We start from the raw sequence: 22,993 nt of genomic DNA on the forward strand, positions 1-22,993 counted from the left end.
TGGCATACAGGGGCTGGCATCGAGTGAACAGGCAAAAAGAGTTACTGACTGGAGGAGGCAAAGAGGGTGGGAGATGGCAGACTTTAAGGATCGTCCACGATAGGAGACGGGATGGCAAGCTGCAGTTTCACTCACGCCTGACATTGATGGAATGCAGGTTCTCATCTTTGAAAATTCGCAACTTGAAGGTTTCTATGTATGGGGCGTACTATATTGAGATAAGACAGTACCTGGTTCTTAGCAAACAATAGTAATTGGTTAGCTAGTCAGTATTATTTAGAAATATTTGAGCTCCTATTGTGTGATAGAGGGCTTCCCTGGTGGCTCAGATGGTAAAGAATCCACCTGCAGTGCAGGAGACCCAGGTTTGATCCCTGGGTCTAGAAGTTCCTCTGGAGAAGGAAATGGCAACCCACTCCAGTATTCTTGCCTGGAGTATTCCATGGACAGAGGAGCCTGGTGGACTTGTGTGATAGATCCTGGACTGGACGCTATGCCGGTTATTGGGATCTGTGTGAATGCAGTGACAAAGCTCCTAATCCTTAAAGACTTTTGGTAGCAATTTTCTTTGCTCTGCATTTCCTAGTGCTAATATAAGTTGAATGCAGATGTGAATGGTTGCACATTAAATGTGTGGGTGTTTTGGGTGCATATTCTGTTGCTATTCTTCTTGCTTTGGGAATAGAATGAATGAAAATGGTAGCACCAGGGCAGTATTTGGGTTTGATCTGGGACCCTGCTGCATCCAGCAGCAATCATGGCCAGGAGGAAGGTCGTTGCTGCCACAGTGATATCTGCTCTCCCAAATGCATGTGTTGCCCTCTTCCTCTGGAGCCTTGCTAGAACTCTGGGAAGCAGGGACCGCTATCCCATTTCACATATGGAACCAAGGGCCCATCCAGATTACTGACTTAGCCTGGGATGTGCAGTCAGTGAGTGGCTAAGGGGGGACCAGAACTAGGTTTCCCAATTCCCAAACTAGTCCTTTCTTGGTGCTTCGGACACTCAGGGTTTAGAGTCAGACACCAGCCTTGGCACCCACTTTGAGCTCCAGTTTCCTCTTCTGTATAATGGGAAGTGGCACCCAGGGCTAGAGGTTTGCTGGAGATTACATGAGAGAACATACCGGTGGCCCTGCATGGAGTTTGCTTGGCTCCTGAGTCTGTGAGTATGAGCCATTGGGGGCACTCTTGTCAGTAGAGCCATGCAGGCAATCTCTGAAACCCCCTGGGTTTGAAGCTTGTTTCTACAAGTTCCTTGCTGTGTAACTTTGCTTCCTCATTGATCCTTGCTAAGCCTCGGCGTTCTCATGAGTGAAATGGGAACAGTGACAATTAACACATGCAGTCCAAATAGCCAGTGCTCAGCAAGGGTTAAGTGCCGCTGTGATGGTGACAGTGCTGATGATTTTGCTCTTCCTCTCCACTCTTCCCTCCGAGTCCAGAATGAAGCCCATGACTGTGGGCCTGACTTGGCCCTTGTGTCATCTCTAGCTTCTGCATTCCTGCAAGGGTCCTCAGTGAGGTTCAGAGGCTGCTGCAGTGCACTGAGACCAGGGTCCATTGATTTGGCCTCCCCAGACCCAGCTCAGTGCTTGCTTCCCAGACAGCAGCAGCTGGGGCCTGGGCGGTCAGGGGCAGAGCCTGGGGCCATGGATGCCTCCTTCTGCAGAAAACCCAGAGTCCTTAGTCCGGCCATTGCCTGGAGCTGTTTTCGTGTGTAAGACGCTGAGCCTCTGACCTTGTCTGCTACAAGGAAGCTCAGTGGCAGGAGAAGAAAATCTGACAGTGAACAAAATACAAATTCAGGAAAGTTTGGAAATGCAGCCTGAAAGGGCTAAGACTCCTTGCCCCAGCCCTGGGCTTCTAGGTCAGTCACGGACTAAACAGGTAACCATACGGGGTCCTCCTCACCTGAGCAAGATGAGATTGTTCACTAGGCAGCATGCAAATGATTCAGGCCAAGGTGGATGAGAGAGTCCTGTCACAATTTGAAGAAATGCTAAGAAACCACACCATCATCATCAGGTTAGTGACAATATATCACATGTTTGTTACATGCCAGAGGCTGTGTGCTAAACGCTTCATGTGATCCATCATGGATTCTTAGCAACACCCCTATTGAGGTAGGTGTCATTAGTCCCCTCATTTTATAGTTATGGTAATGGGACCTCAGATGCTTAACAACTTACTTGCTCAAGGTTGCACAGTTAAGGGGTAACTGAGGTGGAAACTGAGATGTGTTTGACATTGAAGATCTTGCTTTTAACTGTTGTGCTAAAATGTGACCCAGGATAATGGGAGATCAAGTGAAGCCTTGTAGTCCCCTACCTCTCTGGGCCTTCCTGTTCCGTCTTTAAAGAAATAGCACCAAAGTGGGGCTTGGGAGTTTCCTTCCAGAGCTGTCATGCTGGGCGTGCTTTGTCTGTGGGCTTCAGGTGTCTATTGGGCTGAGCGCTACTCGAAGCTCATCTCCCAGCAATGATGTTCTGGCTACTGAGGTGAGGAGGACTGTGTTTCCATATGCTTTGGCTCACTGGCAGGAATCAAAGCTCATGGGCTTGCAGACAGACTATAAGGGGGATGAAGTAAGCTCTCAAACTCTAGCCATACTGTGCAGGCCAGGCTTATTGGCAGATCTCAATCCTTAACTGGAATAAAACAGGACTGAGGGGACACAGACAATTAGAAGATGAAAACTGTAACACAGAACCCTGGGCAAACCTTCCCCCCTACCCCAGCTGCTCCTGCCCACCCTTGCCCAGTGGATAGCTCATCTAGAACATGAAAACTCTGGGACTTGCAGTGATGACTTACTGGATAAAGGCTTTCTTTCCCTCTCCAGATGACCCCTCATCCCAGACTCGGTGCCCAGACTGTATTAGAATTGTGTTCTGTATTCTCTCCTGTACCACCCCGGGTTAATAAACAGAGTTGCTCAGAGGTTATAAGGAACAGAATGACACGACTCAAACAAACCTGATTATTTGCAGGCATTTCAGACACAAGTGCACATGGCTCATTCTTAATTCTCCAAAAAATGAAGATGTTGATATTGCTTTAAGAGTCTCCTACCAAGTTAAATAGTTTACACAGCCCTCGCCTGAGAAGTAATAAGAAAGCAAGGGAGCTCTCCATTCTTTTGATCATTCCATTTTCAGTGTTTCTTTGAGATGAATTCATACAAAACTTGGCCCAGTTTCTTTTGCCTGTTACAGGATGTGTGAGTATGTGTATGTATCTGCTAAAGAAAAGGAGACTGAAAGTCACTAAACTGATGTTATACAACTGACGTCTCCCATCACGTTGCCTCATTGTCTTATGTATATCAGGGTGAAAATGTCACCCTAAAATTCCTTAGAATTGGAGATGCAAGGAGGAAAAGCAGCCATCCTGGATCATATATTTGGTCCCAGGCTCTTTCAGTTCTTGGCTTTGAAACAAGAAATCAATATCAAATCTAGTTTTGTTGGCAAATACACAGGCTGGAGAAGGCTGCGGTAGAGCACCGAAAGCACGAAGAGTCCTTGAGTCTTAAAGCCCAAGAACACAAATTATGCATTTATTAGATTTATTTTTGGAAGAGTTTTATTTCCCTGCTTTTCTTGTGGTTTTATATTTGTGTATGAAGTGTATTATGTGAATCTTTTTTTAAACTTGATCCCAGTAACCGTGTGCTAATTGGCTGTTTGAATCAATTTTCCACCTTCTGACATAACATAATTTCCTGGCTGTTTCCAGGCTGGAGGGTTGGGTTTGGCTTTGTGTCAGGTTTGACTGACATGGGGCCTGAACTCTCAGGCGGCTGGAAGGGAAGCAGAGCAGAGCACAGTTGAGCACTACGTGGTTGGTCTGATTCAATCCAGTCTGACACCTTCTCATCTGTCACACAAGCCACTCTTGCGGCTCTTGCCTCAACAAATTATTATGAAAATGGTTTCACATTTGCTGCCAGTGGTAATGCTGCCTGCTTCCAACTTTGGGAAGGATATTTTCAGTGTCTCTATATGAGTCATATCAGAGCAACATCAACGTACCTCCATAGCTACTTAGGGTCAGAAGCAATCATTGGCAGCATGAGGTTCACATGCAGTGCTGGCTCAGACGTGGCCTGCTTCTTTACGGCTGTGGCAGCATTAATAACTTTGAATTACCTAATGGAAAATATATTGTGGAAATAGGAAATAGTAAACACTCTTTGCAAGTAATTCTTACCATGGTGAGGGATTTGATATTGAAAGGGAGAAAACGTTGTTGCTGCCACATTCAGGAGACTCCAAATGGAATTTCTTTTAAGCTGGCTCATCAGGTAAAAGAGAGGAAATGACACTTATTGAGTGTGCTCTTTGAATTCTCACCACAACGCTATGAAATAAGAGTTATCATCCCAGGGTTGTGAATGTGGAAATGCATGGAAAGGGTCAGAGACCTTGCTGACTGATGGTCACGCCATTGGGAAGGGGTGGGACAGGGCTTCACAGTTGGGCAGCTCTTTCACATCCATGTTCCTTGTGCTCCGCGGGTAGGTCTGTGTGGTTTTATTTCAGGTATAGACAAGGCGTTTGGATGGCACAGCCTCTTTTAGAGAGGCAGAATGGAGCTGTGAAAAGCTCAGTCTCTCCCATCTGGGCAATTTTCTTAACCCCTCTTAGGTTCCATCTCCTCACCTGTAAAAATAGAGACAGTATTCCTAACTTCACATGGTTGTCTGTGTAACTATTAATACGAGCATGTCCGTGGAGCTCCCTGCCTTGGCGGCCACTGAAGAGAATCCTGGATTTGCCAACCCCATTTTTCTCTCTCCTCCTTCCTTGTAAATAGGGCAAAAAAAAATCTCTCTCTCTGTGGTTGGGAGAGAGGCTAAGCCAGTCAAAATAATTAGGGCCAAAGAAAAAAGGACGTTTCAATTGGGAGAGGAGGAGGGATGTGATGGGGAGTGTGCTTGGTGAGGCCGGCTCTTCTGGGGGGTTGGGAGGGGAGTTAGTGGGGGTGAGATGGGATGTGAATCACTGTGCCTGGGGACTCTGTATTTCCATCCTTTTCGCCTGCTTTTTAGAGACATTAAAGGATGGAATTCATTTTTTAAGTTAAATGAATAAGCTGTGCTCTGATTGTAAGCCAAGTAGGATTTGGGATTCGTGGGGGATGATCATTAAAAAGAAGCATCATGATAGTAAATCACAGGCAAGCAGCATCGGCGTGTGTGGAGCGTGGGCTGAGCCCTCACATGCTCCATTTCATTTAATCCTCAAACAGCCCCAGGAGGCATCCCGCACAGGGCCCAGCACATCTCCTGTGCTCAGATAAAGTTCCTTTATTGCTCAGTCACAACTCAGGGTAGCTCCCTCCTCCACTTCCCCTCTGCCCGCTGCCCCCTGTCCTTAATTCAACCCTGGTGGTGCCTCATTTAGCATCTCACGCTGGGTGGGTGGGAACCCAGGTGGTCTGTTGTAACCTGGAGGTAAAGCCAATGCAAACCCAGGGCCAGTCTTCAATGAAGTGCTGAAACTGAAGCCTGTGCCTTTTTCCAGACAGTTTAAAAAAAGTTTGATTGAGATGATCATGAAGGAAATATATGTGCATCTATAAATCATTTATTCACCATCCCTTACCCGTGATAATAAATCAGGAGAATGCTGGTGCTGGTGTCATGGTTCCAACTTACAACAGATCCTACTGGGAAGTCTCTCTACTGGTAGGCTTGCTCTGGGCTTGCACGTGCCCTTTGCAGGGGTTCGGGGTGGAGTCAGTGACCCGGGCAGAGGGATGGACACGCTGGCCTCCGACAGAAGTGAACGAGACTTGTCAATCAGTCAGAGACCTCAAGCTGGATGTCAGAGAACCTGGACAAAAGGAGATTCCGGTGACCTGAGGCTGGATCCAAAAAAATCTGTGTCACTTAGGACAAAGGACTATACTTGTTAAAACTATATGTGTTTGGTGACAGTGTGTTGTGCACTCTTATTCCAGAGAGGCTGGTGTGGTTGTGGTTTGGCATGTACCTTCTGCCATCACCTGGTCATTCATTTCTGGGATCTGGGGCTTATTAGGTATAGTGTCCCTTTGGCACTTGAGAGTCCCTTGGACAGCAAGGAGATCAAACCAGTCAATCCTAAAGGAAATCAACCCTGAATATTCATTGGAAGGACTGATGCTGAAGCTGAAGCTCCAATATTTTGGCCACCTGATGTGAAGAGTTGACTCATTGGTTAAGACTCTGATGCTGGGAAATCGAACGCAGGAGGAGAAGGGGACAACAGAGGATGGTTGGATGGCATCATTGGCTCAATGGACATGAGTTTGAGCAAACTCTAGGAAATAGTGAAGAACAGAGGAGCCTGGTGTGCTACAGCCCATGGGATCGCAGAGTTAGACACAACTTAGTGACTGAACAACAGCCACCTGTTGGCAACTTCCTTCATTTCGGGCTCTGTTTCCTGACTTGTGAAATGGGGTTAATTGTCCTATCTTTATGGTGCATTTGAGAATTAAATAAAACAACCCAAGTATATTGCATAAGGTGTTGTCTGGCACATGGTTACTGCTTAATAAATGTCAGCTATGATGATATTTATGTGATATTTTTCCTGCTTATATTAATTGTGCTGGTTGTAGCAGATAAAAAGCAACTTCAATTTGTAGGATTATATTAGCATATCCTAAAAATGCCTGTTAAATTGCGTCTCATAATAGTCCTAAGAAGCAGTTCGGTAACACAGGTGAGGGGACAGAGGCCCAGTAGAGCAATTCATTTGTCTCCTGTGCCCGAGCGGTAAAGGGAAGGGCCAGGAATCAGCCGTGTGGCTGCCCAGGCTTCTCCCATTTTTCTGTGAGCCTCTCTCAAATCATTTCCCCTTGTCTGGCTTTTCCAGCTGGCAGGGACTCATACGTAACTCTCTGTGTGCTTGGCAGGCCCTGAAGTTTGGCAGCCCTTGTGGGGTCCAGCCCTCAGCATGGGTCGTCTGGGAGGCCCGTGCACCTTGGTGCATAAGCTATAGGGCCTTGTCTGGGCTCTCAACTACTCCAGGGCTTTGTGTTCACGTTCTTGGGAACTCCTTCCTTGAACCCACCCTTTGGTGTGCACTGGCTTAGGGGTTCTTGTTGGCTTCTTGGAATCCATTGTAGTCTGCCAACGTTAACAAATGTGTTCAGTGGGTTTTTGGACACCACCCACGGTTCTTCTAGAGCAGCTGAAAAAGATGCTACGCAGTGAGTCTTGCCTTGCAAGTTTCTTTGCTACAGGACATTGTTAAGGTTATGCATGTGTTTTCTGATTGGTCTGCCCAGGTCCTCATCACGGCTTTAACACTTGTAGAATATTTGACCTTAGGCCTTGTGTTGATGAAGGCAATGGCACCCCACTCCAGCACTCTTGCCTGGAAAATCCCATGGACGGAGGAGCCTGGCGGGCTGCAGTCCATGGGGTCTCTAAGAGTCGGACAGGACTCAGCGACTTCACTTTCACTTTTCACTTTCATGCATTGGAGAAGAAAATGGCAACCCACTCCAGTGTTCTTGCCTGGAGAATCCCAGGGACAGGGGAGCCTCGTGGACTGCCGTCTATGGGGTCGCACAGAGTCGGACACGACTGAAGCGACTTAGCAGCAGCAGCAGGCCTTGTGTGTTGACCTCTCTTAGCGTCTTCATGTTATTGCTCCATCCAGTGGTAGCAGTGATATGCTTTTCTCCTAGCACTCTGGTTAACTCTGAGGATGAGAGTTAACTTGCAGAGGCTTAGAACCTTGTCAGGCACATGTGAGCATTCTGTAACAAGCTTAGTTAGCTGTTTGTTTTTCCTCTTACTTAACTGTCCCTCTGTTGTAGAGACTAGCCTGGGCCAGCCTGCACAGAGATGGGCCTCTGTTTGTGTTTCCTGAGGAGTGAGAAGTGTAGTTTTGCCTTCACTAGTAGCTGGACTTGATGGGGCATGTTCTCTAAAACTGAGGCCAGGAAGTCATGTTTCAGGATCTGAGACTGATGGTTGGATGGAGACTGGATTTGGTGGGGCTGTGGGTGATGTGAGATGAGAAGTGGGGACAGGAGCAAAGCTAGTTGCCTACGACACTGGGACGCTTGTAGTCACGGCCGCAGCTGGTACAGCTGCTGGGCCTCCGTGCATGGTCCTGGCATCTCCTTTCCTGCTGCCCTGCTGGGAGGACCCAGCGCTGCCAAGGCCTGAACTTTCTCATCTCCAGAGTCTTAGAGATGAACACCACCTGCCACGCTGTGTGGTCCAGTCAGTCTTTTCCTATGAAATGTCAACTAGTCCCTACTTGAATGCTCGAAGGGACACGAACCTCACTACTCAGAGTTCAAGCAGATTTTTTGAGACAAGGATGCCTTCCTTTCACTTAAATGTGCCCGCTGCCTCTTAACTCTTGCTCTTATGAGTTTTCTCTTTACCCTGAAACCATGCAGAATAAAGTCTAAATCTTGCTTGACTCCATGACAACACCAGACATGTTCATTTTTTATTAAGTTACTGTGTGTGCATGAAGTTGCTTCAGTCATGTCTGACTCTTGCAACCCCATGGACTGTAGCCCACCAGGATCCTCTGTCCATGGGGTTCTCCAGGCAAAGATATTGGAGTAGGTTGCCATGTCCCCCTCCAGGGGATCTTCTTGACCCAGGGATCGAACCCACATCTCCTGGGTCTCCACATTGGCAAGAGGCTTCTTTACCACTAGTGCCACCTGGGAGGCCCTGCTAAGTTACTATTTGCCAAATACTCTGCTGAAGTGCAGACAGCAGGACAGTAAATGAAAGGTGGGTCCCAGTTGCTCTTGCAAAGCCTGCAGTCTAGTGGAGAGATACAGGTAAACAAGCCAGAGTGGCATTCAGGTGGAGAAGACTGTTGTAAAGAAATGGATGGGGCACTATGACAGGTCATAAATCATCTTGGGAGACATTGGGATTCTCACTTCTTAGGAGAAAATGTCTTAGTTGCATCCTGATGACAAGGAGGGAGCCTGCTGACCTAAGGGCCAGGGAGTCCCTGTTATGCAGAGGAAGACACATGTGTATAACCCAGGGTTGGGGGTGGGCTGACAGGTTTGAGGAGCGGTGCAGTGCCCCTGGAGTGCATAGGGAGGGTGACTATTATGGGATGTGTGATGGCAGGGTCAGAGGAGGCCTGTGTCAGAGTTGGACTTGATCTCAGAGGTGATGGGCAGTCAGGAAGGGGCTTTAAGCTGATGAGTCTGACAGTTGGATGGAGACTGAATTTGGTCTGGCTGGCGTTGATGTGAGATGAGAAGTGGGGACAGGAGCAAGGTTAGTTGCAGTATTGCAGCTGAGCAGATAGATGATGCCTGGGGTCTAGGGCTTAAAGTGAGTGGAGAGGAGTGGAGAATTGGGCATGAGATTTAAAGGCAGATCCTATGGAATAACATGATGTGTTGAACAAAAGAAATTGGAGAGGGCAGGTGAAATGAAGGCTGACTGTTAGATTTCTACCTTGACCATGAGGTGGGGGTGATGCTATTTGTTGATGAGTCTTAAAAACCGATCAATTTGTTTCCCTTTTGTCAGCCTGCTGGTTTGCTTCCACATCAGAGCTGAGCCAGCCTTGGCAGGGTGGTGTGTTCTCCTGAACACACAGTGGCAGCGGTGGGATGCAACCAACTCTCTAGGTTTTGTTTGATCAAGTTTACAAAAACCTCTGCTCTTTTGAAAACTGTTATGCTGCTGGCAGGACATGACTAATAATATTAAGAATAAAGTTAAAAATGACATTAGCATCTATGTTTATTAAGCCAGTGCTTAAAACTTTGTAGGTATGATAGTAGGCAATGCCTTATAACAGAGCAAGAGTTAGGGGTAATGATTTCCATTTTACAGAGGAGCACACTAAGGCTTGAGCTGATTGAATGAACCAACCCAAACAAATATATAGCATGGTTGAAATCCAGATTTGTTGGGATCCAGAGCCTAAACTCTTACCCACTAGCCAGAGGTGTTCCTCATGTCGACAATATCCCAGCTTTGGGAAGAATTCTACTTTGCTCCTCCTTTTGAAAGTGGCAGCACATCATTAACTCACATTACTTAAGAGGGATTTTCTCTGATGTACCTCTCATCTGCCTGATTAATTTATGAAGGAGAGACAATTAGGTAAGAGTGGCATCGCTCCTGATCGAAATAGTTTCTTGTTTACACATGCACCGTTAGAAAGCAAGCCACAAATCAAAAAGTTGTAAGCCAGGTAGAGTAAATAATTTTTGTTGATGACTTGGTGAGATACTTTAAATTGATTTAAGCAGCATCGTATGCAAAATTCCTAAGGATTAGAGAGACAGAATGATTTTCTCATTTAGCTAAAGTGCACATTACCCTTCAGGTAAACATGGTAATGCCATCCTAAGGAAAAAAGGGTAAATAGCAGTAATGATAAGGAAATCATACACTGAACATTAGCAATTAGAAGCAGCTCTTGGGATTTCCCTAGGGAGGTAACAATAAGATGCTGGAAGCCCTGTATTGCCCTTCAGCATGAGTCATCTCATGCCTTTAGCTTTGATTTTTGGGAAATGGCCTCATCCCAAGTGGATAGTGATACTGATGCTCCCACGAGCCTCATTGTTGAAGGTACCACCTTTCCGCCAGTGTGAGCTGTGCAGTCACTGAGGGGCAGGAGGACGGGATCATCATCCTTCGACTGTCAGTGTGGCCGAGCCCAGAAAAGTGTGCAGCGTTTATCAGCCATGTTCACAGTGCCAGTTACCAAATTCAGGGCGTTGAAAGACAGGAAGTCATCAGTTAGTTATTTGTTAAACCAAGGTAATCATTAGCCTAAATGAAGTTTCATTAAGGGGTAATGTACTCATTAGGCACAAAATGGCTTGAAAGAACCCAACTATCATCATTTCTTAGAATAACTCCAACCTTGGCTAAGATGGTTGACTTTCACCCCTGTGCAATAAGCAATCAGCATTTAATTAGTTGAGTACTTTGATTTGTTGATTAGAGCACCTCTAGGACGTGAATATGGATGATGCTCTTCAAGTAGCGTGTTCAGATCAGCCGCTGCTTTTCTGAAACTACTTGTCCGGCGACTTTCAAAGGCTCACAATGAATATGGATGTCAGTGATTATTTATAGAATAACTCTTCTATTCCCATCCTTAGCCTTGGCAAAGTTATTTTTGAGTTTACTGTGACCTGATTTTTAATTCCAGGAAAAGAATGCTTTGCAGTTATTTTTCTTTTCCGAATCCGAGCTCCTCGGAATGAAGGAGCCATCTCAGCCTATGAGCATCTAACTCATTAACAAATAGAGGAAATGATTTTGTAGCTCAAATTGAGCCTCTCCGTGCTGTTCAATACCATTTTTACTCATTGCTGCTCCTGGAGGCACTTATAGGTGCTGGAAACACCAGGAAATTGATACGTCACGTGCAGTTGTATGTGTCTGTTCATGTGTACATCTCTATCGGGGTACGTAAAATCAGGTGTCAAGGGGAGGTGCACACTGCCTTGTCCTGGGTTTTAGTCTGGCTCCTCTGGTTTGTTCTAGTGCATGATGCCTCTGGTTTCCCCTTTTATGTCCAGTATAAGGAGGACAACAGTATACTCGCATGACAAGTATTACATTCAGATCGTGAACAAGCAGACAACTGTACCTCCTCCTGCTGCTTTTGTTTATCATTTCACTTCCTCCCATTCGCTGTCCTATTACTTGTCATTTTTCCTGTGTTGGTATTGGGAGTCCTGGGGATTTGCCGCGGCTGCAGGAGGCTGGGCTGTCATTAGAGACTGAGTCGTGAGACTGGTACCAGGATTATTTGGAAATGATTGCATCCAATGATGCGAGGCTGTGTGCCGCTCACAGGCTTGGCAGCACGTTGTGCCCTGAGGCCTTGAGCACCCCTGCATGGTGGCATGCTCACCTTCAGTCCCCTGGGAAGCTTCTGGGCTGGGGGCTGAGGCGCAGCCGCAGCTACCACATTTGGGTCTTGACTGGGTTGGGAGTTGTGTGGCCTGCTCTGATTCTGTTTCAATGTATATAGAAGTCACGTGGGTTTCCTCTTTCTATTTTCCCCTCCATGGAATGGAACTGGCTATATTTATAATACAGATTCTTTACGCTGAGGGATAGCTGATGTTATGAAAACGATGCCGAAAAAGAGACAGAATGTAGCACTCACTGTGGTCTTTGTTGAAATTGAAATTAAGCAGCCTTTATCATGGGGGGTACACTGAATTACCTTTTCTTTTCCTTTTCATTTTTCTGGGAGACAGCTTATATTGCCTTAATTGTTCAAATGAAGTGTGTACATGAAGCATTTTGAAAAGTTAACATTGGAATTGGCACCGTGGCCTGGATTACATCCCAAATGTGGCATCTTTGGAACTCTAAGGTTCTGTTTATATTAGCAGTGAGAATATTAAAACTCTCCCCCAAACAGCTTGAAATGTTACAGTGGCCTTACTTCTGAGGCATAATAAGAATGAGGCACATTATTAATTTAGAAGCAGCCATAGGTAGCGTGGTCTTCCTTCCCCCTTAGAATTAAGTGATGAGAATGGGCATTTGTAAAATTGACTGAATGCTCTTTGGGGGATGCTTATTAAAATCCTAACATCGTTCCAGAGTTTTGTAGCAGATTCACAGCTGTAATCTTATTAGGACTGTTTTGTTTGGTAATCACCATTCCATTCATGGAGCCCCTACATGTGCTTCTCCTTTGGTCCAGGCTTTCTGGTCTCTTTTGTTCTGATGAATTAATTCCTCTCATTTTCTGTCAGTCAGATCCTTTTCTGCTCTCTCACTCAGTGTGGGGCACTGTCTTATTGTTGCCTTTTTTTTTTTTAATTCCTGGACCAACTCAAGAGGACAGTTGCCCTGTGTCTGTATTGTTCTTTGAATATTTTTCCCCCAAGAAAACTACATTCTTAGGCTGTCAGTGGAGAACTTGCCTACTGACTTGTGAAACAGAGCAGGCTTGCTAAATAGATCTCATTTCTATTCTTAGTGTCACCATCTCAACCCGTCAGTTCATATTCACCATGTTACGAGCAGAAGCCTTCTTGTAGAATCAGTTCTGGGCTCAAGTTCCAACCTGGAAAGGCTTTCTAACTACTCGAAGCCTCTGCTTCCTGGTTTGTGAAAAAGGGATTCATAAATCCATCCAGCTATGCATCCATTCACTCGCTGAGTAATTAGGTACCTCTTATGTGCCAAGCACTGTTCTGATACTGTCCTACTGCATGAATGGCTGTAAACAGACAAAAATGCCTGCCTTCTTAAGCTTAGATTCTGATGAGAGAGACAGTTGACAGTCAAGCTAAATAGGCAAAATCTAGAATCTGTTAGTACAAGTACCAAGGAAAATAAATAAGATGGGGAAAGGAGATATAACATGGAGAGTTGATACTTTTTTTGAGAGGGTTAACATCTTAGATTGGAGAAGGAAATGGCAACCCACTCCAGTGTTCTTGCCTGGAGAATCCCAGGGATGGTGGAGCCTGATGGGCTGCCATCTATGGGGTTGCACAGAGTCGGACACGACTGAAGCAACTTAGCAGCAGCAACATCTTAGATGGGGCTGCAGAAGCCTCACTGAGCAGGTGATTGTGAGCAAAGACCAAAGGAAGTAGAGTCAGATGAAAGGAACACTGGGGAGGGGGAGCAGCAGGCACAAAGGCCCAAAGGAGAGAGTGAACCTGGCTGGTCTGAGGAGTCACAGGAGCATCAGGGATGGGTGGACAGAGGGGAGGACAGCAGGAAGGGAGAACAGAGAGGCGATGGACCATATCAATATTGTAAGACTCGGACTACCCTGAGAAGAGTCACAGAGCAGAAGGGGGAGAGCACTTAAGAGACTTGTTCTTATTTAGGCTGGCATGATAGTGGCTTGGACCAGGGTGGTCTTAATAAGGACAGTAAAATGCAGTTGGATTCTGACTGTATTTTGGTGGATTTGACTGTGATCGGAGAAAACAATGGGGTGAGGTGGTTTGCCTTGGGAAGGTCAGGAGTTCACTTTGGGACATGTTACATGTCCAGCTGTGGATTGATGGATATATTGGTCTGAATATCAGGAAGGGACCTAAGTTGGACTCGTAAAGGTTTGGGGTGTTGTCAGCCTGTATTTGGCATTTAGAACCATGTTGTTGGATGAAATCACTGTGGGAGTTGAGTGTAGGTGGAAAAGCAAAGAGGTCTGATGACTAAGGCTAATGACTCAGTTCAGAAAGTTAGGAAAATGAGGAGTAAGCACCGGAAAAGACTGAGAGGAAACTCCTCAAGAGAGGGAGGAAAATCAGGAGAGTGTGACGTCCTAGGAGCCACATGGAAAAGTATTCAAGGGAGAGGGAGAGAGAAACTGGGTAAAATATCTGGCAAAGCAAGTGATCAAAGGACTTAGGATTGATGGTAGCGGCCACAGCCGGCTGAGAACCTTCTTTGATATGGTCAGCTTTTTTCTCAACAGATCAGCTCTCCATTGATTCAGGCAGACCAGCAGGTTCTTTTGTGACCAATCTGGACTAGATAATATGCACAGAACAAAATAAACCATGGCTTCGAGGAGAATCCATGAGGTGAAGTGCTAGGCCTAGATGATGTTAACAGTGTCAGAGACATGTGTCAGACTGACACGCTTCTGCAGCCCCAGATCTTCATACTAGCGCCCAGGCTGGTTCTGTGACAGGGGCTTGCCATCTGAAAGAAGGCAGTGGCAGCTCAGGTCCTCCAGGTCATCCTGTCATAGGATCCACTGAGTCCGGCTCTGAGGAAAATGAGTTCTTCCCCTGCTTAAGAGTTTAGTGTGAATGATTTAAAAATCAGTGGACAGGACGGTGGACTAGAATTCACAAGTCAAAAATAAACTCTCACAGTCATTGGAAGGTCTTTGGCATATGCTTGCAATAGCAGCATAAAAAGGATTATTTTACCAGAGGTGTTGGGAGATTTTGCAAAACACTGTAAGACAGGTAATTCTTGCCTATAAATCACTAAACCGCATTTAGTCAGGTTGTTAAGAATTTTATTCAAAAGCGTTATATATAAAAAATGAGAACACATAAAAGACTAAGCTATAGTTGAATTTACATCTAACCCAAGAACCCTTGATCTTAAAGTAAAACCAGCAGTTTGGACCACCCTAAGATTAAAATATTATCTGTGTCAAGAACAAAACTCAGTGCAAATTGAGAAAAATATTATCACAAGTGAGTCAAAGAGATGGTAGCCTTAATATATAAAAAGCACTTACAAGTTAATTAAAAATATTAAAACTGTACAAGATGGACAAATGCATAAACATAAGATTTAATAGAAGAAATATATGCGCAAATAAATAACAGGAAAAAATATTCGACTCACTGGCCTTCAAAGAAATATAAAATGAAAATATACAATTTTTCTTCTATTGTTAGCCTGTATTTTTTAAAAAGACAATGTTTATTCTTTTCTCTCCTTTTGACAGCTTTTTGTCAAAAGTGGATTAAGTACTATTTAAGGCACCATATATATTCTGGAAAACAATTCATCATATACTGATAATAAAAAATTTGTTAAACACTGATTCATCCTTTAAGAGTCTGTCCTAAAGGAATAATTTGAAATAAGGACAAAGGAATATATAGAAATGACATTTATTGCAGCATTATTTATAAGACTGTCCTTCGGTTGAATGTTATGATGGATTAACTTTGATCATACCATATGATGAAATATTATGGAACCTTTAACATCATGTTTTTAATAATTAGGACATAAGGAAAGTGAAAACATCAGAATATAGTAACAACAAAGTTTACATTGCATGAGCCAAATTTTGTAAAATTAAAATACTAATGTGATTATTAGAAAAAAACTGAAATGTTAAAATATTTATTTATGGATGGTAAATTTCAAATAATCTTGCCCATATTTTGTATCTTTCTGACTTAAAAATAAGTCTCAGTAGTGATGATGATGATTGAGATAACGTTTACTGAGTCCTCACTGTGTGTCAGGCATCCTGTCAGGAACTTCACATAGATTATCTCATGCGCAACTAGGCTGTAAACTGGGGGATGCTGTTGTCTCCATTTTTGTGGATGTGGAGACTGAATTCCAGGAAGTTAAGGAGCTTGCCCAAGGCCAAACAGCTGTTAGGAGCTAGTGCTAGACTTGAATCCACTTAATGGGTCCTTGTCTCCTGTGTATTTTCTCACAATGAAAATGCATTGCTATGATAATCAGAAAAGAATCTTAAAAAAACTTTTTTTAAGGAATACAGTGTGTTCCCAAATGTTATTTTTAAGCTTGTCTATTTCTGTTGAGAAGTAGTATCAGGATTTTTCTCTTATAGTGGAAACTGAAATTTGAGTATCTGCTTTGTGCCAGGCGTGCCACACATACACTATATTATTTAAACATGTAAAATATCATGTATGAAATGAGTTGCCAGTCCAGGTTCGATGCACGATACTGGATGCTTGGGGCTGGTGCACTGGGACGACCCAGAGGGCTGGTATGGGGAGGGAGGAGGGAGGAGGGTTCAGGGTGGGGAACACATGTATACCTGTGGTGGATTCATTTTGATATTTGGCAAAACTAATACAATTATGTAAAGTTTAAAAAAAAAAAAAAGATAGTCTGCTTCTTATGCTGACTCTGTGCACAAGAAAACTGACCTGAAGTTGCGCCACGACTTGTCTGTGGCTGGTTGTGCATAGCACAGCTGGGGTTCAAAGTGATTCTGCTTCATTTCTAAACAGGAATCCTCATTACTTCATCCTACAGGGTGTTGTGGTCTTTCTCTAAGTGTTTGTTGAGACACTTTTTTTGGTGGACCTACGTCAAGCAGCCATCAGCATCTTTCTCAGGACAGTGTCTCCTGTTGATGCCCGTGGATCCTGAAACTCCAGCATAAACAGGGGCCAGAGTCAGTTTTGTTTGTGTGACTGGAGACATTCATGCCTAAGTGGGTCCTGGGGGCTTTGCAGAATTAGTGAGCTTCCTACAGTGGTTCAAAGGGCCCAAGATCCTGACTGTGTCGTCAGGATGAAGGTGATGGTCCTCTCATTGCTATCTTGCCCAAAACATTCTGTTTATTTATTTATTTATTTTTTAAATATGTTTATTTTTTATTATATTTTTTACATGGAACACTTCAAGAAAGAAAATCATTACAATAATTCAAATGCATGAATGATTCAAATTCATACTGCAATCCCTGGATTCAATAAATATCCTTTCTAATTATACCCAATCAATATTAGAAATGTATGTAGACATAAGTCAGCTAACAAAGTAAGTAAAATAACTATATAAACTATAAATCTCAGGAGTGGGGAACATGCATGATCAGTTCGCTCATCCGACATTGACAAAGCCAATGAATTTCACGATGTGAACTGTGAAGTTGTTGCAGTGTCGGTGGACTCCCACTTCAGCCACCTGGCCTGGATAAACACACCGAGGAAGAATGGTGGTTTGGGCCATATGAACATCGCACTCTTGTCAGATTTGACCAAACAGATTTCCCGAGACTAAGGTGTGCTGTTAGAAGGTCCTGGCCTCGCACTACGCGGTCTCTTCATAATTGACCCCAACGGAGTCATCAAGCATCTGAGTGTTAATGATCTCCCAGTGGGCTGAAGCGTGGAAGAGACCCTCCGCTTGGAGAAGGCGTTCCAGTTTGTGGAAGCCCATGGAGAAGTCTGCCCAGCCAACTGGACACCCGAGTCTCCTACAATCAAGCCCCATCCAACTGCTTCCAGAGAATATTTTGAGAAGGTAAATCAGTAGACTGTCCCGTGCACACCTGCAGCTTCCCACACCAGAAAAGAGCCACAGTGGGAACTCACTTGTAGGTTTTCAAAGATTAGTATTTATAGCAGGCAAAAAAAACCAAACCCAATGATGCTTATATTCATAAAGAGTACTACTATAAATGTTTTGTTTTTGTAATGTTGGCCAAGGCTTTTAAAATGTTTTCAGTTACTAATATAATGAGTCCAAGGCAAGGTGTGGATGGATGGCTAGTTTCTACAGAGTGTGTATGTGGTTCACCTGTTTCTTGGATCATGTCTTCAATGGGAAAAGGAAACAGATCTTTTTCCTCAGCCTTACTTGAAGCTTTGTGTATACCAGAGTAGTATGAGAGGTATTGAAAACTTCTGATCAAGGGTCCTGAAATTTTCCTCTTGAATTTCTTTGTATTAAACTGAATTTTCTTTAAAGAACATAGTTTTAAGTTGTTATTATCAGTGGTCTAATTTAACGCTTGCAATGAATGTATGGTTGAAGGAAATATGAATCATGTTTTTTTTTTTTTAAAAACACAGTGGCACAGTGACTTAAAACATTCTGTTTAAGTCACAGGGCAGCTTGAGTCATGCTCATTACCCAGGTTCTCCAGTTTTTCTTGGTGGCTGTGTTATTTTCATTGCTGGATGTCAGTTTTCATGAAGCTAGTTACAGATCATCTTATGAACTAGACAGCTTTTGCAGGTCCTTGGAAGACAAGATTCTTTGACTCTGAATATACATCAAACTCATAGTGTATATGGGATACCCTATTGAGTATTGGCCACACAATGATGACAAAATCAAGCATGGCTCTTGCTCTCCTGGAGCTTAGAGTCCAGTAACGAGATGATCACATTAGTCAGTGTATCCTTTAAACAGTGATAAGTGCCAGTTAGGTACATGGAACTCCAGGAGATTATGAAAGGAAGATTTGACGCAGTTAGAAATAATCTGGGAAGGTTTCCCTGTGGATGTTGCATTGGAGCTGCGACTTGAAAGAGCTGATTAAGTAAAGCAGAGAGGAAAAACATTGCAGCCAGAGGGAACAGAATGTTTAACTGTCATCTCATGACAGTAGTGGGGTAAGTAAGAGTGTTTTCAGTGAATTTTAGGTTCTTGCTTTGTTGATAAAGAATTCAGAGATGAAGTGATAGTAAGAAGTGGATTTATTTTGAGAGAAACATACTCCATGGACAGAGTGTGGACCATCTCAGAAGGTGAGTGAGAGCTTTGAAATAGGCATGGTTAGTTTTTATGGACTGGATATTCATAGGCTAATGAATGGGAGAATTATTCCAATTATTTTGGGGAAGGGGTGGCTATTTCCAACAATTGGGCCACTGCCCACTTTTTGGCCTTTTATGGTTAGCCTCAGAACTGTCTCAGCACTGGTGGGTGTATCATTTAACATGCTGTTGCTTCAGTTGTGTCCGACTCTGTGTGACCCCATAGACGGCAGCCCATCAGGCTCCCCTGTCCCTGGGATTCTCCAGGCAAGAACACTGGAGTGGGTTGCCATTTCCTTCTCCAATGCATGAAAGTGAAAAGTCAAAGTGAAGTCGCTCAGTCGTGTCTGACTCTTCGCGACCCCATGGACTGCAGCCCGCCAGGCTCCTCCATCCATGGGATTTTCCAGGCAAGAGTACTGGAGTGGGGTGCCATCGCCTTCTCTGATTTAACATGCTAGCATATTACAATGAGTGCATAGTGAGGCTCAAAGTCTGCTGGAAGCCAAATCTTCTGCTACCTTGAACCTAGTTATTATTATTTTTTAAAGCCTTTATTGAATTTGTTACAATATTGTCTCTGTTTTATGTTTTGGTTTTTTTGGCCAAGAGGCATGTGGGATCTTAGTTCCCTGACCAAGGATCAAACCTGTGCCCCCAGCATTGGAAGGTGAAGTCTTAGCCACTGGACTGCCAGGGAACTACCGATCTTGGACTGAGTTGCTTCTAATCAGTTTTTGTCATGTCCTATGGCCATGTCATTCTTGTAAAGGTTGTGCCCTGCCCTCTCCCCTCCTGTTTCAAAAGAGTTTGAAATAAGGCCAGAATGCAGAGAGCAAGGGGATGGGCAGGAGATGAGGAAGAGGAACTGACTGGGTCTGGACAACACAGGGCCATGCGGGTACCTTAAGGAGAGTTGCCATTAACACTGGCAGCAGGGAGAGCCCACTCTAAGGTTTTCAGGTGGGAGTGAGAGGTTGGATGGCAGATTTGCATTTTGAAAAGTGCCCACTGGCTGCCCTGTGGAGGACGGCTTGGTTAGGGAGGGCTGGAGTTTGGGGTCTGCAGTCAGGAGATTGTTTCAGTGGTCCAGCCTTAGGTTGGGCTGGGAGGGAATGCCTACAGGGAGATAGACTCAGTATGGGGAAGGGGTGGGAGGGACTGAGGTGGTGATTGTTGAGATAATGGGTAAGAAAGAGTTTCTGAGACTCCTATTTCTTGGTCTCCTTCACAGCACTTAGTATATTGCTAGACACACAGTAATGTCAACTTTGTTAATTTGGTTGACTCAGGGATGCTTGGATAGCCTGACAGAGTGAGTCTCTTGCTTCAGGAAACTTTCCCATTTTCCCAGGTTGGGGCATCTTAGTCATCTTAACTTCCAACCCCCACTTCAGATGCCAGTCTCAGGACTGTGTTGTCACCTGTGCTTCTAATCAACCAGCTATAGATTTGAGGTTCCAATGGCCCACAATTTGGGTTCAATTACTTTGCCAGAGCAACTCACAGAACTCAAAGAAGCACTGTGCTTACTGAATTACCAGTTTATTATAAAAGGCTATAACTCAGGAATAGCCAGATAGAACAGATGCATGGGGCAAGTTTTGGGGGAGGGGCTGGAGCTTCCATGCTTTCTCCAAGAGCCCCACTTGCCCCACATCTCCCTGTGTTCACCAACCTGTTTGTGTGCTAAGTCACTTCAGTCATGTCCAACTCTTTGTGACCCCATGGACTGCAGCCCACCAGGTGTGGGTTACCATGCCCTCCTCTGAGGGATCTTCCCAACCCAGGGATCAAAACCATGTCTCTTACATCTCTTGCATTGGCAGGCAGGTTCTTTACCAATAGTGCCACCGAGGAAGCCCTATTCACCAACCTGAGGATGCTCCAAATCCCTGTCCTTTTGGGTTTTTATAGGGGCTTCTTACCTAGGCGTGAATGATTAAATCATTGATGTTGACAGTGGGTGATTAAACTCAATAGCCCCCATCCTCTCCCCTCTTGGGAGGCCTGGGCAGTAGGTGGGAGGTGGGTGAGGGGAGGGGAGACAGGGACTGAAATCTTGTAGTTAATTCCCTGGATGGCCAGTTCAGTTACTCAGTTGTGTCCAACTCTTTGTGACCCCATGGACTGCAGCACGCCAGGCCTCCCTGTTCATCACCAACTCCCGGAGTTTACTCAAACTCATGTCCATTGAGTCCACGACGCCATCCAACCATATCATCCTCTGCTGTCCCCTTCTCCTCCAGCCTTCAATCTTTCCCAGCATCAGGGTCTTTTCAAATGAGTCAGTTCTTCACATCAGGTGGCTAAAGTATTAGAGTTTCAGCTTCAGCATCAGTCCTCCCAATGAATATTCAGGACTGATTTCTTTTAGGATGGACTGGTTGAATCTCTTTGCAGTCCAAGGGACTCTCAAGAATCTTCTCCAACACCACAGTTCAAAAGCATCAATTCTTCGGCGCTCAGCTTTCTTTATAGTCCAACTCTCACATCCATACATGACCACTGGAAAAACCATAGCCTTGACTAGATGGACCTTTGTTGGCAAAGTAATGTCTCTGCTTTTTAATATGCTGTCTAGGCTGGTCATAATATGCTGTCTAGGTTGGATGGCTAGAGTGTTTTCCAAAAGTCATCTCATTAGTGTAACAATAGACACCTTGGGAAATTTGTAGGGTTTAGGAGCTCTGTGCCAGGAATGGGGTTGAAGACCACATTTCTTACTATAAATCACAATATCACAGAGGGTATACATGATCGTGCATATTCACTGCCACCCAGAGTGCTGACATCTGCACCCCCAGCTTGGAGCAGCCTATACCAGTCTTCTCTGGAGGGATGTTACCTCTGCTGCTTCCAACCAGCATATGCTCATAACTCTTGTCAACTGAAAAAAAATACACAGTGTGAGAGCTGTGAGCTAAGTTTTATTTGAGGCAAAATGAGGACTGTAGCCCAGGAGACAGCATCTCAGGTCTGAGGAACTGCTGCAAAGAGGCAGAGAGGAAGGTCAGTCTATATGTAATTTTGGGGAAGGGGGCATACATGCAATCAAGCACATATTTTTCGTAGAAGGTTTGTACTGGTCTTGTGAAGGTTATTGCTAATCATAAGGAGCAGACATCACCATGAATGATTTTAGTTCTTTCCCAGATATGAAGAGATGCAAGAATTGGGCTCATAAAATCGTCTCCTGAAAATATCTATCTAACTATCTGAAGATCTGTTCTGCCAGTTTTTTCGAGAACACAGAGTGTCTTATTTCTAATCTCCACCCTGAGCTCCTTTCAGGGGGTGTTGAAGGTCAGCAGCTGCAACAGCTGGTGATTTAATCCTTGTAGACATAGATAGCAAGTGCCAATTTGTAAGTGGCACTCTCTTCTTATTTACAACTATAGGGGGTGGTGAACCTGGCTGGGCTGAGCTACCTTCCTTGGAGTGGACAATTTGGGTGGTGACCCAGGTAAAATTCACATATCTGGAAAAGTGGGCCACCCTCATGTCATGCCATGCCCACTGGCAGCTGTCTAGTCTGAAGGCTGACATGCTGTAGCCTGTGGCCAAATAGGGCTGCCACCATGCCTGGGCCCTTCCTTCATTCATTGCCCCAGCTCCCACATCTTCTCGGCCTCCTGCCTTGTGGGGGTAATAGTGATATTGGGGCTAGATCTTAGCTAATTTCACAGCCACCCATATGCTTTGTTATCTTTTTTAAAAAAATTGATGTTAGACAAAACCAGAGCTCTGCACAGTTGCCTTTTAAAATATCTGTGAAATTCAGGTGAATTGCTAATTGCCTACATCAAGGCAGGTTGGCAGGGTGGTACCTGTGAGAGCACCTTCCCTAGAAGTCACACCACTGAGTAGGCAGACAATTATTATAGTCAGAAAGATGTATGTTCAAAACTCAGAGGATGGGGATTGGAAATCTGTGCACAGGCAGCGGGTATGCTTTCAGTGAAGGGGGATTAGAAGGCGAGGCCAGATCAGCTTACTCACTTCAGTTTTTTAAGAGGGTC

The 22,993-nt window shown here is 44.6% G+C and overlaps 1 protein-coding gene and 1 pseudogene across 2 annotated transcripts in view; both read left to right on the forward strand.

The window, feature by feature from the left end:
* The window catches only part of SPOCK1 (SPARC (osteonectin), cwcv and kazal like domains proteoglycan 1), a 582,941-nt gene that overhangs the window by 312,956 nt on the left and 246,992 nt on the right, over positions 1-22,993 (forward strand). The window lies entirely within an intron of this gene.
* LOC123466198 lies at positions 1,945-18,268 on the forward strand (annotated as a pseudogene).

Source organism: Bubalus bubalis, chromosome 9 (genome assembly GCF_019923935.1).
Source record: "Bubalus bubalis isolate 160015118507 breed Murrah chromosome 9, NDDB_SH_1, whole genome shotgun sequence".
NCBI classification, from domain to species: domain Eukaryota; kingdom Metazoa; phylum Chordata; class Mammalia; order Artiodactyla; family Bovidae; genus Bubalus; species Bubalus bubalis.